A 13,098-nucleotide genomic window follows, 5' to 3' on the forward strand; every position below is an offset into this window, starting at 1 on the left:
AATGTTTGATTTTTGCCGATGTTTAATGAACTGTGTAAGTCAAGTTGGTTTATTTTATTAAGTGTATTCTAACCTAACCACTCTGTAATTCGGCAAACTCAGTAATCCGGCACACTACAGGTCCCAATGATGCCGGATTTGTGATGGAGGACCTTTACTTTGTTTTATTATCTCCAGAAAAAGATTCTCTACCATTTCATAAGTTTCTTTATTTTTTTTTTTTCCATTTCGTGGATCCTGGACACTTTTCAGATTGGGGTTCTGGACCCTCAAGGGTTAACATTCTGAACGAAATCTTTATTCTCTTCCACATAGACTATGGAACCTTGGTATGTTGGCTTGCAGATATGAATTACCATATTTTACGGTGAACATTTCTGATTGGCTAAATTTTGGAAAAAAAATTAAACGGTACTTTGGCCTCCAAGATGTTGGGTAAATTTTCTTGCTTATTTTGGGAAAAAATAGCGTCTTGGACGCTGTGAAATACGTTACGCACAAATGAAGAAAGTGGCTCGGTACGTGGCTGTGGGGAATGTTGTAGCACTGACAGCCTCATTGTATGTACAGTGGACCCCCGCATAACGATGGCATCACATAGCGATTTTTCCGCATACCGCTTACTTTTATCGCAAAATTTTTGCCGCGCATACCGATTAAAAACCCGCTCACCGATTTTCGTCCGAGACGCATCCAATGTGCCCTCACATGTGCCGCCCGTCCCATTGTTTACCAGCCAGCCTCCGCGGTAACATCCAAGCATACACTCGGAATATTTCGTATTATTACAGTGTTTTCGGTGCTGTTTCTGGAAAATAAGTGACCATGGGCCCCAAGAAAGCTTCTAGTGCCAACCCTGTGGTAAAAAGGGTGAGAATTAGTATGGAAATTAAGAAAGATTTTGAAGGGTTTGGGGCTAACCCTGAGAAGCCTATGCCAGTTGTGGAATCCATTGTGCCTACTTCAAAGATTAAGGAAATGTGTGCATAGTGGGTTGAACTGCAAACCTTTATAGATGAAAATCACCCTGACACAGCTGTTGCAAGCCGTGCTGGTGACTATTTCAATGACAATGTTGTGGCCCATTTTAGACAAATCGTAAAGGAACGGGAGGTACAGAGCTCTATGGACAGATTTGTTGTGCGACAGAGGTCCAGTGACTCTCAAGCTGGTCCTAGTGGCATTAAAAGAAGAAGGGAAGTAACCCCGGAAAAGGACTTGCTACCTCAAGTCGTAATGGAAGGGGATTCCCCTTCTAAACAGTAAGAAGATAATGCTCTCCCCTCCTCCCATCCCATCAATCATCACCAGATCTTCAATAAAAGTAAGTGTCATGTAATTGTGCATGCCTTTTTCAGTTTGTGTGTATTAAAATTAACATTTCATGTGGTAAAAAAAATTTTTTTTCATACTTTTGGGCGTCTTGCACGGATTAATTTTATTTCCATTATTTCTTATGGGGAAAATTCATTCGCATAACGATTATTTCGCATAACAATTATCCCTCTTGCACGGATTAAAATCGTTAACCGGGGGTCCACTGTACTTATATGGTGCTCACAAAGTACATTTGTGATGAAATTAAATCACATTACAGTATATATGGTAATGTATTTTGCTCAGGCTGTTAGACCAGAAACTATTTGCTCAAACCTAAATGGCTATTGGACTGTGTTGCCTGATGTCATGACCATTTATTTTCATTATGCTCTTTTTCTGGTTAAGTAGACATTTTTAAGTAATAGTGGTGCATTACAGTAGATTCAGTGGTGTTCTGCTAGATTCAAAAGCCCTCATGGAATCAAAGACCTATCAGATGAGATCAGGGGCTCACGGATGGAATCAAGGGCTCTTGGATGGAAACGAGGGCTCTTAGATGGAAACAAGGTCTCTTGGATGGAATCGAGGGCTCTTGGATGGAATCAGAGGCCCTCAGGTGAAGTCAGGATCCTTTCATAAGTAAGTTTACAGGCCCATGTTAGGCAGGTTCAATTCATATAAAACTCATTTACCTGGCCAACTTGCTTTTAAAGAAAGATTGGTTTTTATTAGGATTATTAACCAGGAGGGTTAGTAACACAGGATAACTCGGTTCTTTATCAAGAATGGTCTTATTTCCAATGGGATTCTTTAAATCTCTCTCCCAGGATGTAACCCATAGCAGTTGGCCAACACCCAGGCACCTGTGCACTGCAAGATGTACAGTGGAACCTCGGTTTTAGTTTTTGTTGAATTTGGTTTTCAACGAGTTTTTTCATCAAAATTTTTGTCCCAGTTTTCGTTCATCACCTTGGTTTTCGTCGAGTTGACAGTGGTCTGCCGTACCGAACATGTCTGCCCGTGCCCACACAAAGCATCCCGTGAATTCTGAGTCAGTCTGGCTTTTTCTCGTCAGTAGAGGGTGGTAGTGATTGTGGTAGAGGGTGGTAGTGATACTCTTTTTCACGGTGTAATTTACAGGCGAGGATGGGAGGAAAGAATCCTGGTTAATAAAGTACAATACTAGTAAAGAGGTACACATTACAGTTATGTGGAGTTATGAGGTCAGGTTCATTGAGGAATGTTTAGGTTCACTACACTGATTATGAAATAGTGAATGGAGCCTTTGGCTGTTTTTCTATCAATAGCTTGTTTATCACATAGAGAAAAGTCTTTCATCATTAAGATGTCTCAGCCTGAATGAAAGAGCCAGACATGCTTTTTTGAGACATTCATTTACAAAGTCACTGTTTTATGGATGATTGAATGAGGTGATTTCCTATTGAAGAGGCATTAAATACTGGTTTACCCTTCTTGTTGACCAGCAGTATTGCTGCATTTCAATTAATAGTATTATTATTTTTTTTATTTTTTTTATTATCACACCGGCCGATTCCCACCAAGGCAGGGTGGCCCGAAAAAGAAAAACTTTCACCATCATTCACTCCATCACTGTCTTGCCAGAAGGGTGCTTTACACTACAGTTTTTAAACTGCAACATTAACACCCCTCCTTCAGAGTGCAGGCACTGTACTTCCCATCTCCAGGACTCAAGTCCGGCCTGCCGGTTTCCCTGAATCCCTTCATAAATGTTACTTTGCTCACACTCCAACAGCACGTCAAGTATTAAAAACCATTTGTCTCCATTCACTCCTATCAAACACGCTCAAGCATGCCTGCTGGAAGTCCAAGCCCCTCGCACACAAAACCTCCTTTACCCCCTCCCTCCAACCCTTCCTAGGCCGACCCCTACCCCGCCTTCCTTCCACTACAGACTGATACACTCTTGAAGTCATTCTGTTTCGCTCCATTCTCTCTACATGTCCGAACCACCTCAACAACCCTTCCTCAGCCCTCTGGACAACAGTTTTGGTAATCCCGCACCTCCTCCTAACTTCCAAACTACGAATTCTCTGCATTATATTCACACCACACATTGCCCTCAGACATGACATCTCCACTGCCTCCAGCCTTCTCCTCGCTGCAACATTCATCACCCACGCTTCACACCCATATAAGAGCGTTGGTAAAACTATACTCTCATACATTCCCCTCTTTGCCTCCAAGGACAAAGTTCTTTGTCTCCACAGACTCCTAAGTGCACCACTCACTCTTTTTCCCTCATCAATTCTATGATTCACCTCATCTTTCATAGACCCATCCGCTGACACGTCCACTCCCAAATATCTGAATACGTTCACCTCCTCCATACTCTCTCCCTCCAATCTGATATTCAATCTTTCATCACCTAATCTTTTTGTTATCCTCATAACCTTACTCTTTCCTGTATTCACCTTTAATTTTCTTCTTTTGCACACCCTACCAAATTCATCCACCAATCTCTGCAACTTCTCTTCAGAATCTCCCAAGAGCACAGTGTCATCAGCAAAGAGCAGCTGTGACAACTCCCACTTTGTGTGTGATTCTTTATCTTTTAACTCCACGCCTCTTGCCAAGACCCTCGCATTTACTTCTCTTACAACCCCATCTATAAATATATTAAACAACCACGGTGACATCACACATCCTTGTCTAAGTCCTACTTTTACTGGGAAAAAATTTCCCTCTTTCCTACATACTCTAACTTGAGCCTCACTATCCTCGTAAAAACTCTTCACTGCTTTCAGTAACCTACCTCCTACACCATACACTTGCAACATCTGCCACATTGCCCCCCTATCCACCCTGTCATACGCCTTTTCCAAATCCATAAATGCCACAAAGACCTCTTTAGCCTTATCTAAATACTGTTCACTTATATGTTTCACTGTAAACACCTGGTCCACACACCCCCTACCTTTCCTAAAGCCTCCTTGTTCATCTGCTATCCTATTCTCCGTCTTACTCTTAATTCTTTCAATTATAACTCTACCATACACTTTACCAGGTACACTCAACAGACTTATCCCCCTATAATTTTTGCACTCTCTTTTATCCCCTTTGCCTTTATACAAAGGAACTATGCATGCTCTCTGCCAATCCCTAGGTACCTTACCCTCTTCCATACATTTATTAAACAATTGCACCAACCACTCCAAAACTATATCCCCACCTGCTTTTAACATTTCTATCTTTATCCCATCAATCCCGGCTGCCTTACCCCCTTTCATTTTACCTACTGCCTCACGAACTTCCCCCACACTCACAACTGGCTCTTCCTCACTCCTACAAGATGTTATTCCTCCTTGCCCTATACACGAAATCACAGCTTCCCTATCTTCATCAACATTTAACAATTCCTCAAAATATTCCTTCCATCTTCCCAATACCTCTAACTCTCCATTTAATAACTCTCCTCTCCTATTTTTAACTGACAAATCCATTTGTTCTCTAGGCTTTCTTAACTTGTTAATCTCACTCCAAAACTTTTTCTTATTTTCAACAAAATTTGTTGATAACATCTCACCCACTCTCTCATTTGCTCTCTTTTTACATTGCTTCACCACTCTCTTAACCTCTCTCTTTTTCTCCATATACTCTTCCCTCCTTGCATCACTTCTACTTTGTAAAAACTTCTCATATGCTAACTTTTTCTCCCTTACTACTCTCTTTACATCATCATTCCACCAATCGCTCCTCTTCCCTCCTGCACCCACTTTCCTGTAACCACAAACTTCTGCTGAACACTCTAACACTACATTTTTAAACCTACCCCATACCTCTTCGACCCCATTGCCTATGCTCTCATTAGCCCATCTATCCTCCAATAGCTGTTTATATCTTACCCTAACTGCCTCCTCTTTTAGTTTATAAACCTTCACCTCTCTCTTCCCTGATGCTTCTATTCTCCTTGTATCCCATCTACCTTTTACTCTCAGTGTAGCTACAACTAGAAAGTGATCTGATATATCTGTGGCCCCTCTATAAACATGTACATCCTGAAGTCTACTCAACAGTCTTTTATCTACCAATACATAATCCAACAAACTACTGTCATTTCGCCCTACATCATATCGTGTATACTTATTTATCCTCTTTTTCTTAAAATATGTATTACCTATAACTAAACCCCTTTCTATACAAAGTTCAATCAAAGGGCTCCCATTATCATTTACACCTGGCACCCCAAACTTACCTACCACACCCTCTCTAAAAGTTTCTCCTACTTTAGCATTCAAGTCCCCTACCACAATTACTCTCTCACTTGGTTCAAAGGCTCCTATACATTCACTTAACATCTCCCAAAATCTCTCTCTCTCCTCTGCATTCCTCTCTTCTCCAGGTGCATACACGCTTATTATGACCCACTTCTCGCATCCAACCTTTACTTTAATCCACATAATTCTTGAATTTACACATTCATATTCTCTTTTCTCCTTCCATAACTGATCATTTAACATTACTGCTACCCCTTCCTTTGCTCTAACTCTCTCAGATACTCCAGATTTAATCCCATTTATTTCCCCCCACTGAAACTCTCCTACCCCCTTCAGCTTTGTTTCGCTTAGGGCCAGGACATCCAACTTCTTTTCATTCATAACATCAGCAATCATCTGTTTCTTGTCATCCGCACTACATCCACGCACATTTAAGCAACCCAGTTTTATAAAGTTTTTCTTCTTCTCTTTTTTAGTAATTGTATACAGGAGAAGGGGTTACTAGCCCATTGCTCCCGGCATTTTAGTCGCCTCATACGACACGCATGGCTTACGGAGGAAAGATTCTTTTCCACTTCCCCATGGACAATAGAAGAAATAAAAAAGAACAAGAGCTATTTAGAAAAAGGAGAAAAACCTAGATGTATGTATATATATATATGCATGTGCGTGTCTGTGAAGTGTGACCAAAGTGTTAGTAGGAGTAGCAAGATATCCCTGTTATCTTAGCGTGTTTATGAGACAGAAAAAGAAACCAGCAATCCTACCATCATGCAAAACAATTACAGGTTTTTGTTTCACAGTCATCTGGCAGGACGGTAGTACTTCCCTGGGTGGTTGCTGTCTACCAACCTACTACCTACATTAATAGTATGTGGGAGCAAAATTATATTTATAACAGCATCAGCTAGTTGTTGCTGTATTATTCCATGTGTCATTTCAATCTTGTCCATTCAGGATATGAGTAAAGTCGTTTTTTTTTTTTCAAGTTGATGTTGCTTTAGTCTTTTCATTGAAAGAGTAGATGTTCACATCATTCACTTCTGACTGTCAGTTCTGACTGTCTTGCATGTTTACTTGGATTTTAACCCTTAAACTGTCCAAACATAGATCTATGTTCACGTACGTAGCGCTCCGAACGTAGATCTGTTTTTTTTTTTTTACATAAAGCATGTAAAATAGAAAGTTCGGAGTGCTGCGCACTTGAACGTAGTTCTACATTTGGACAGTTTAAGGGTTAGTAACCTTGCCTTGAAAAGCTTTTTGGTCAGCAACAGCTTTTGCTAGTTTTTATTTTTGGTCAGCAACAGCTTTTGCTAGTTTTTATTTTTGCTCATTAGGGAGGTTTCAAGTTTGGTGAAGGATGTAATCCTGGGCTAGGGTGGAAATAATGGACGTGTTTCCTTATACCTGCTCTTCCTGTTATCTAGCAGTAAGTACCTGCGTGTTTATCAACTGGTGTAGGTTGAATCCTGGGGGACAAGACTGAAGGACCCCAATGTAAATAAGACAGTCCTTGACGATGCATTGACTTTCTTGGGTTATCCTGGGTGGCTAACTCTCTGGGTTAAAAATTTGAACAAATCTTATCTTAAGGGCTGCATGTTTTTCATTCATACACTGTATTTTCAGTTGTTGGCTGCTGACAAAATTTGCTAGAGCTGAGTTATCTTGGTGACTTTATAAAGCCATTGGTCATTTTAGTAGCTGTGGTTGAGGCCTGGTCAGTTCCATAGGTTAGAGTAAATGGAGGGGATGACGTGTCTACCTTGAGGCTATTGAGGGGAGAAGTTGGTTGGGTAAGACTATTTCCTCTGTATTAGGGATGTGCCAAAGTATCAGTATCAGTGGGTATCTTATAATTTTGATGTAATCTGTGCCAGTATTGGTGGGTATTGGCTAATTTTGATGGTATTGGTATTGTTCCAAAGCTGAGAATCAATATCTGCAAAAGAAAAAATAAAAGTTGTCGTCCCATCCCTAATCTGTATCTTGTGATTGTCTTTGGTGCTGGTCCTCTGATATCTTTGTGTAACCGTGGGTCAGAGGATTGATGCCTTAGTGAAGTGTAGGATTCACAGTGATCCATTTTGATCAGTGTTACAGCTTGCTTGGCAGCGGGGATGCAGTGTTGAGTGGGTCTATCTACCTACTTTCCTGGAGTCTACCTGGAGTGTTGCAAGGGTCAACGCCCTCGTCTCCCAGTCCCAGACGGACAGGTGCCAACTGTATTTTGGTAGTATTTTGGTAAGGTTTGGTTGGCTTTTCAGTAGTTATCATTGGTATCCACATACTTTGATGTTTGAGGTCTTGATATTAAACCTTTCTAAAAGCCTTCACCTGAAGAGATTTGTGACTTGTAGAACACACACACTGGTGCTATTATTAATGTAGCATATTTTATTTTAACATTTTTTAAACTACTGTGTTTACTTCAGTGATTTGTCTTCACTGTTTGTTCTATTCATCTGATAGTTCTATTGCTAAACCAGTGCTCTCCATTGTCCTGTCTAAATATGACACTGTCCAGTTTTAACCCATTATTTAGAGCTTGTCTTTTCTGCTTCTTACTTGTATTCCTTTTATTCCTCTTTCATTTGTACTACAGGTACTGTGTATTTATTTTTATTTTATTATCACACTGGCCGACTCCCACCAAGGCAGGGTGGCCCGAAAAAGAAAAACTTTCACCATCATTCACTCCATCACTGTCTTGCCAGAAGGGTGCTTTACACTACAGTTTTTAAACTGCAACATTAACACCCCTCCTTCAGAGTGCAGGCACTGTGCTTCCCATCTCCAGGTCTGCGTATTATGCTCTCCTTTATCCTTTGTTTCCTAAGAAAAAAATAATATTCTTAATTTATCTCTAGGAAAGATTTCTGATACTGTAGAAGGGATTAGTTTGTCATTCTGTATATTTTCATGCAAATTTATGTTGTAATATGGAGACTGGAATGGTACCATATATGTAATCTAAATGATCTATCAAGTTCAGATACTGTAGCTGTACAGTACTGTAATCCCTGTAAATATTCAAATTTTGATGAAATGCTGATTTTTATGGATTCGTGTGAATAGTATGTAAAGTTTGTTGATTTTGAAGGTATGTACTTGTGTATTTTCCATGAAATGCAGTACAGATGGTGATTCTGTAGGAATGTTTGCTGTTATGCTTGAAGGAACATATAAAAGACTTTGACACAGTCACTGTCATTTAAAAAAAACACTTAAGACTGATGCCAAGAAGGCCAGAGGAATGACAGTGGATAGTGAGAACTTACAAAATAAAAGAAATTGTGAACTCTCAATATAACACTTAACCACCTTAACCCTTTGACTGTCGCGGCCATATATATACGTTTACGAGGTACCGTGTGTGACGTATATATACTCATAAATTCTAGCGGCTTCAAATCAGGCAGGAGAAAGCTGGTAGGCCCACATGTGAGAGAATGGGTCTTTGTGGTCAGTGTGCACCATATAAAAAAAATCCTGGAGCACGCAGTGCATAGAGAAAAAAAAAAACTCCAACCGTTTTTTTTTTTTTAATTAAAATGCCGACTTTGTGGTCTACTTTCGTATAGTATTTGTGGTTGTATTCTCGTTTTCTTGGTCTCATTTGATAGAATGGATAGATTTTGATTAATTTTACTCTAAAAAGAACCTGGAAATGGAGCACAAAGTACGGGAAATGTTTGATTTTTGCCGATGTTCAAAAGTAAACAAATGATGTCATTGTCCAATAAATGTCCAAATAGCCATTCTAATATGCAGTCATGAATGGGTTGATATAATTTTTACAATTATTACAGTATTGCAGTAGTCTGCATAACAGTAAAACTTCTATTTTTTGTTTGAATAAAATTTCAAAATAAAAAGCAAGAGTAATATCACAGGGGCCTGGAGACATGACTGATGAACAAAGAAAATGTTATTTTAGAGCCAGGAATGTCTGCATTATTCATTCTGGTCCTTATTTTGAAATTGTCGTATTTTTTAATTTTCGTGAAATTGGCCAAATTGCAAATTTCTGACTGTGTTATTGGGTAGTTGAAATCGGTAAATGGGCAGTTTCTTGTACTCAATCGATGGAAAAAAATGTAGTTCTGAAGAAATAGCTATGAGTTTGGTTGACTGGAATAATGGAATTAGTCGAAAATAGGGCTCAAAGTGGGCGAAATAGCCGATTTGTAAATATCGCCGAGGTCGCTAACTTCGCGAGAGCGTAATTCCGTCAGTTTTCCATCAAATTTCGTTTTTTTTGGTGTCTTTACAATCGGGAAAAGATTCTCTATCATTTCATAAGAAAAAAAAATTTTTTTTTTTGAAATTTTGCGACACCAGGAGACACCTCAGGATTGGGGGTTGCGACAGTCAAAGGGTTAATTGTGTCCAACATTCTAGTATGCAGGTAACATCTGTCTCCAGCATACAAGTGCACACTATTTTTCCTGCCTTCAAATTTGCCACCCACCAATATTTTTGACCTCAACACAAGTGGTTGGACCTCCTTCAACCTCTTCATGCCTTTGTAAAGAATCTAAAACCAGGCAGATCCACGCAGTGCATCGTGTGGGTAACACTGTCTAACTAGTACAGTGGACCCTCGGTTATCGTAATTAGTCCATTCCAGTGTGTGTGACTAAAGCTGAATTTGACTATTTCCAAATTCATTTTCCTCATAAGAAATAATGGAAATCCAATTAATCCGTTTCAAACATCCTAAAGTACTAAAAAAAATGTTTTCTACATGATATACATTTACCTGCACTGAAAACAATGATACATGAAGAATAAAACAATAATATCACACTTACCTTTGCTGAAGACATGGTGATGTATGGAAGATGGGAGGAGGGGAGAGGATGGAGAATCCCCTTCCATAAAGACTTCAGGTAGCAAGTCCTTATCCTGGGTTACTTCCCTCCTTTGTTTTTTAATGCCACTAGGACCAGCTTGAGAGTTACTGGACCCCTGTCGCTCAAAAAAGTGTTCCAGGGAGGTCTGTTTCTGGCGTATGTTAGGAATTTTTGGGAGACAGGACAAGATAGCCCTTCAGTATGACAGTAATATCAGCTCTACGGCTTATTTATCTAGCACAATTCATCTAATATGACATAATAAACAATATTAACGACATAGAAACATGATATAAAGTGGACCCCCGACATTCGATGGCATCGACATTCGATAAATCTGACATTCGATACATTTTAACGCAAAAATTTTGCCTCAACATTCAATGGAAAACCCGACATTCGATACGATTCGTACGAGACGGGTCCACGTGTGGCCTGAACTGCACCGTGTGTGCCAGTGTTTACAAGCCAGCCAGTGTGCGCGCATCTAAGGATACATTCGGTACATTCCATATTATCACTTTTTTTGGTATTTGTTTCTGCAAAATAAGTAACCATGGGCCCCAAGAAAGCTTCTAGCGCCAACCCTTTGAGAAAAAAGGTGCTAATGACTATTGAAATGAAGAAAGAGATAATTGCAAAGTACGAAAGTGGAGTGCGTGTGTCGGAGCTGGCCAGGTTGTATAGTAAACCCCAATCAACCATCTCTACTATATTGAGCAGGAAAATGGCAATCAAGGAAGCTGTTGTTGCAAATGTGCAACTTTGTTTTTGAAACAGAGATCGCTAGTGTTAGAAGATGTTGAGAGACTGTTATTGGTGTGGGTAAATGAAAAACAGATAGCAGGATATAGCATCTCTCAAGCGATCATTTGTGAAAAGGCTAGGCAGTTGCATGACGATTTGGTAAAGAAATTGCCTGCAACTAGTGGTGATGCGAGTGAATTTAAGGCCAGCTAAGGTTGGTTTGGAAGATTTAAGAATCGTAGTGGCATACACAGTGTGGTAAGGCATGGTGAAGCTGCCAGTTCAAGTCCTGATGGAAGGGGATTCCCCTTCTAAACACCAACACCATCCCCACACACCCCTCCTCCCATCCCATCAATCATCACCAGATCTTTATTAAAGGTATGTGTCAATTACTGTATTCTATTATTAATCTATTGTCATTGTTATTGTAATTATTCTATTGCATTACACTTAATATTTCATGTGGTAAATTTTTTTTTTTTCATACTTTTGGGTGTCTTGCATGGATTAATTTGATTTCCATTATTTCTTATGGGGAAAATTAATTCGACTTTCGATATTTTCGACATTCGATAGCTCTCAGGAACGGATTAGTATCGAATGTTGAGGGTCCACTGTATACTCTAGAATGAATAAAACATGGCATTAAGAATGTCACGAGTGGTGATGTTTGTTGTTGGGTGTATAAGGGTCATGGAAAGATAAGCCTTACATGATGGTGAAGGCTGCAGCAGAGGCAAAGGTGTTAGTCAGTAACCCTACATATATACATACCTCCAACAACAATGGAAGAGTCAGTCTCGTCCTGTCCTTATTCAATCGATTAATTGCTTAACTTATTTGCTGCACTGTTAATGCTACACTCCTGTTGCTTTAGTATCGTACATATTGCTTTGAGACGAGCCGAAATCCGAGTTACAAGCGAGCTTCAGATATGCCGCCACTAGTTGGCACAGTAAACTTGGCGTTTACTGTGCCATATTAGTGTTGATATTAGTGTTATATTGAAGTATTTTCGCATGCCTCCAGAGAGCCAGGAATTCCTCTGGAACAGGTTAATGACATTTCAATTACTTTAAATGAGGAAAATTGATTTTATATATGAGCAAATTGAGTTATGAGTTCGGTCATGTAACGAATTAAACTCGTAAGTCAAGGTACCACTGTACAATTCAGGATATTCTGTGAACCTAAATATGTAACCTGAATAATTAACCTTTGATAATTCAACATAGTCAAACAGTGTGACTTATTTCCATGTTTTGAGCAGTGCTACATCCTGAAGGAATTGTATTGTAATACAAGTTTTCCTCGTACATAGTGTTAGATGGCCAAAGCGTTATAAAACAAAGTTATTTGCTCCAGTTTATAATTTTATATTTTGTGGGGGCAATATTGGGCTGTGAGTTTCACCATGCTTGAGGTATTAAAACACCTTGAAACACACTTAATATCGCATAAAAAGTAGTGTCCATAGCATTTGTTGTTAACTCTTTGACTGTTTCGGTCGTATATATATACGTCTTACGAGCCACCATGTTTGACGTATATACGTATACTCATGAATTTTAGCGGCTTCAAATCAAGCAGGAGAAAGCTGGTAGGCCCACATGTGAGGGAATGGGTCTGTGTGGTCAGTGTGTACCATATAAAAAAAATCCTGCAGCACGCAGTGCATAGTGAGAAAAAAAAAAACTCCAACCTTTTTTTTTAATTAAAATGCAGATTTTGTGGTCTATTTTCGTATAGTATTTATAGTTTTATTCTCGTTTTCTTGGTCTCATTTGATAGAATGGAAAAGACATTATAGAAATGGAGGTGATTTTGATTGGTTTTACTATGAAAAAACCTTGAATGGAACTCAAAGTAGGGGAAATGTTTGATTTTTGCCGAAGTTCAAAAGTAAACAC

The 13,098-nt window shown here is 39.4% G+C and overlaps 1 protein-coding gene across 14 annotated transcripts in view; it reads left to right on the plus strand.

Annotated features, from left to right (window-relative positions):
* LOC128705333 (sphingomyelin synthase-related protein 1) overlaps positions 1 to 13,098 on the plus strand; it is a 344,236-nt gene that overhangs the window by 11,060 nt on the left and 320,078 nt on the right. For 2 of the 14 annotated variants that reach the window (XM_053779188.2, XM_053779193.2), the window contains exon 2: positions 7,675 to 7,823. The exons of 11 other annotated variants lie outside the window; for them this stretch is intronic. The gene's annotated coding sequence lies outside the window, so the exon portion shown is untranslated. The remainder of the gene's footprint in view (positions 1 to 7,674; positions 7,824 to 13,098) is intronic. One more of the 14 variants, XM_053779189.2, reaches the window with a different exon arrangement.

The sequence above is a fragment of the Cherax quadricarinatus genome, chromosome 29, assembly GCF_038502225.1.
Source record: "Cherax quadricarinatus isolate ZL_2023a chromosome 29, ASM3850222v1, whole genome shotgun sequence".
NCBI lineage: Eukaryota > Metazoa > Arthropoda > Malacostraca > Decapoda > Parastacidae > Cherax > Cherax quadricarinatus.